The 4135-nt window shown below is 43.5% G+C and overlaps 1 pseudogene; it reads left to right on the plus strand.

The window, feature by feature from the left end:
- The first annotated feature begins 376 nt into the window (after nt 1-376).
- Nucleotides 377-1860, plus strand: LOC125364575 (annotated as a pseudogene).
- The last annotated feature ends 2275 nt before the right edge of the window (nt 1861-4135 follow it).

The raw sequence follows: 4135 nt of genomic DNA on the forward strand, positions 1-4135 counted from the left end.
AAGAAAAAAGTGCGCAAGGTCAGCATTCACATCTGCTGAGTCCTTGCGGGGCCTCCTGCAATCTGCTGTAAGTTCAAACTATTTTTTATTTAAGAATGACACTAGAGGTACATCTGCACTGGTCCTTGTTTTCTCTCCTAGAAAACTGACACTGGAAAAGTTCACAGGGGGGGGGGGGAGGGGGGACGAGGGGAGGGTTGCAGAGCCGGCCTGCTGCCATGTTGGGTCTGAGCGGGTGAGGGAGGGAGCGGGCCAGCGAGCTAGCCTAAGAGTAGTGTGAGAGTAGTGTGAGGGAGCGGCCTTAGCGGCTTAGGAGCTGCCTGTCTGAGGAGCAGCCTGGAGCAGAGGCAGTGGGAAGGCTGCGGTGGAGGGCGCCATGGGCGGGGGCACTCCTTATCGGTAGCAAGATCAGCTTCATCTCGAAGGAGGAGATCCGCTATGAGGGCATCCTCTACACTATCGACACCAAGAACTTCACCATAGCCCTCGCCAATGTTCGATCCTTTGGTACAGAAGCCAGACCAACAGATCGTCCAATAGCACCTCGAGATGAAGTCTTTGAATACATCATATTCCGTGGGAGTGATATTAAAGACCTCACTGTCTGTGAGCCACCCAAACCACAATGTTCTTTGCCTCAGGACCCAGCAATTGTTCAGTCCTCACTAGGGTCCTCATCATCTTCATTCCAGTCAGTGAGTTCCTATAGACCGTTTGGCAGGATGCCAACATACAGTCAGTTCAGCCCAAGTACATAGGTTGGGCAGCAGTTTGGTGCAGTTGGTGTTGCTGGAAACTCCTTGACATCTTTTGGAACAGAAACATCAAACAGCGGTACCTTGTCCCAAAGTAGTACAGCTGGTTCTACTTTTACACAAGATACAAGATCTATTAAAACCCAATTATCTCAAGGTTGTTCAAGCCCTCAGTTAGACCCTTTGAGAAAAAGTCCAACCATGGAACAAGCAGTACAGACCGCCTCGACCCACTTACCTACTGTTGGGAGAAGGAGCCCTGTATCAACCAGGCCTTTGCCATCTACGAGCCAAAAAGCAATAGAGAATCAAGAGCACAGGCGAGCTGAAGTACACAAAGTGTCAAGGCCAGAAAATGAGCAACTCAAAAATGACAGCAAGAGACAAGTAGTTCGAAGTGCTCCTTCAGCTCCAAGAAGAGGGTGTGGGGGTCACCAGGGTGGCAGGGGAAGATTTGGCATTCGACAAGACAGTCCGATGAAATTTGAGAAAGACTTTGACTTTGAAAGTGCAAATGCACAATTTAACAAGGAGGAGATTGACAGAGAGTTTCATAATAAACTGAAATTAAAAGAAGATAAACTTGAGAAACAAGAGAAACCTGTAAATGGGGAAGATAAAGGAGACTCAGGAGTGGATAACCAAAACAGTGAAGGAAATGCTGATGAAGACCCGCTTAGATATAACTGCTATTATGACAAAACTAAATCCTTCTTTGATAATATTTCTTGTGATGATAATAGAGAAAGGAGACCAACCTGGGCTGAAGAGAGGAGATTAAATGCTGAGACATTTGGAATCCCACTTCGTCCAAACCGTGGCTGTCGGGGCTACAGAGGCAGAGGAGGTATTGGTTTTCATGGTGGCAGAGGACATGGTGGATGCAGAGGAGGAACTTTTACTGCCCCTCGAGGATTTCGTGGTGGATTCAGAGGGAGAGGGGGCAGAGAGTTTGCAGATTTTGATTATAGGAAAGACAACAAAGTTGCTGCAGAGTCTGCAAACAAGTCTTTGAAAATAGGTGAATTTCTAGCTCTTCATGGTCCTGAAAATTGGTTTCTGTCTTTGTGGAGAATGAAGAAATGAATTTGCCGTAAATTTGCCACCAGCAATGGGTTTTGTTTATTTTCTGCTTAATTTCAAAGATGAAATGCAGTTACTTTTCAGGGGAAGGTGGGGGCGGAGGGGTGGGCAGCTCATCTTTAAAAAAATGAGCATTAAATATATTTGGAACAGCAAAACATTAAGTAACTTTTTGGATAGTTAAACTAAAGCTGTACTTCAGTGGGACTTACTACTTTTTGTTTAGTTCTTTTCATCACTGAAAGGATTTTTCTTATCACTGAATTGTATAGCTGTATAAAAAGCAACTAATTTTTTAAAGAATAAACATTTTGGGCTGGGGATTTGGCCTAGTGGCAAGAGTGCTTGCCTTGTATACATGAGGCCCTGGGTTCGATTCCCCAGAACCACATATACAGAAAACGGCCAGAAGTGGCACTGTGGCTCAAGTGCAGAGTGCTAGCCTTGAGCAAAAGGAAGCCAGGGACAGTGCTCAGGCCCTGAGTCCAAGAACAAAGACTGGCCCCCCCCAAAAAAATAAATAAATAAAAAATAAACATTTTAAAGTCAGCAACCATACTGTGTCCTTGCAGAAATCGATGAGCTGAGGAGCAAGGTCATGGTGGCTCTTCTTTCTCTGAGCTTTTCAGGCTACGGTTTATTTTATTTCTTTTTTTAATGTTTGGAACATAAATGAAGATTTGATACGTTCTTCCATTATCTAAAAAGGTTCCTGCTCTGTGTCAGAACTTTTGGTAACAAATGGTATACCACAGGATTTGTCTGAATAATAGATATTTTCAGAATATGAATGTAAATAATCATAGATAAGAATGTACTGGCTGTATTTTCAAATAAGTAATCCTCCCCTCCTCTTTTTTCTTTTAACACATAAAAACTAGACATCAACCTTTTCTTGGACAAAAAAAAATGTTGCATCTGTTTTCAAGAGTCTCCCTTCAAATATGGTCCCAAGCAGGACGATGCTGTGTCTAATCCTCGCTCTGTTCTTCATTTTGGCTCAGATGCCATCAGGTAAGTGAGAATGGATGGGGATCTGATGGGGTCAGGTCATAGTGCCCATGGTTCTTCTATTCATCAACCTAAAATTAGCAGTACTGGTCAGCCAAACACAGTATTTCTGAGAATTCCTCAGACCTGGAGTGACATTTTCTAATAGACAACAAGTGCACGTCGTATTTTTTTCCTTCCTTTTGTTTGTAACTTGGTCTTACAAATTGCCAAGAGAGCTGATCTTGAGAAACAGAATTAAGACTGAGGCATTGTCATATGCAGCCTCTAATATTGTTCATATGCCATTTTCTTGCATTGATATTCTTTCCGAAAATCTGCTGTGCTATGAATTTTAGGATGTGCGGCTGGACTTGAGTATTCCCAGTCATTTCCAGGAGGTGAGTTCCATTGGTTAAATGTATTTTCTTCTTGGGATCCTTGCCCATGCTATGTATGTCTGGTGACACAAAGAAGGAAAGCAGTAGTGGAAACAAAATGGACTGAAATACAGCCCACTAACACCCGTCCTCTCTTCCTCTCACAGACAGAATCGTATTTGGATTTTTCCATTTACATAGAAATATGTTGGTCATGGGCACATAATCCTGGCCATCGGGACTGGACTCCATTGGCTTTCCCCATTTGATTACAGCCCACAGCTTCAGGCTCCCTGTGTGCCAGCTAATCAGAGTGGCCACAGGACATGTGAGCATATCTGATTTTCACAATCTCAATCTGATGTGGCCCATCAGGGCTGCTTGCCTATAGTTCACACAGAATCCTCTGAAGGCGTGAAGATAGTTCAAGGAGAACTCATTATTACAGAAAAACGATTCATAATGAGTAGCTACAGCCTCCCCGCCCCTCCCTGTTTTTTTTTGCCAGTCTTGGGGTTTGAACTCTGGGCCTAGGTATTTTCTCTGGGCTCCTTTTTTTGTTCAAGGATAGCACTCTACCACTGGAGCCACAGGTCCACTTCAGGCTTTTTCTGTGATTAATTGGAGATAAGAGTCTCACATACTTTCTACTCCTGGTTGGTCCTCAGACCTCAACCTCCGGAGTAGGTGGGATTACAGGCATCAGCCACAAACTTTACTTTGTGGAGTTCTCTTTTACAGGAGGAGAGCACTTTGTAGACAGAATGGAAGCAAATATTCTTGGGTAACTGCAAATATTCTTGGACATATTACAAATACTCCTATTAAATTTCCATCAGTGTTCCAGTTACTCTTGTATGTGTAAAATGCACCTTGTCATTTAACCTTCGAAACACCCTTATAGGTAGATGCTGTTATAATCTGAAT

Source organism: Perognathus longimembris, chromosome 16, assembly GCF_023159225.1.
Source record: "Perognathus longimembris pacificus isolate PPM17 chromosome 16, ASM2315922v1, whole genome shotgun sequence".
Lineage (NCBI taxonomy): Eukaryota > Metazoa > Chordata > Mammalia > Rodentia > Heteromyidae > Perognathus > Perognathus longimembris.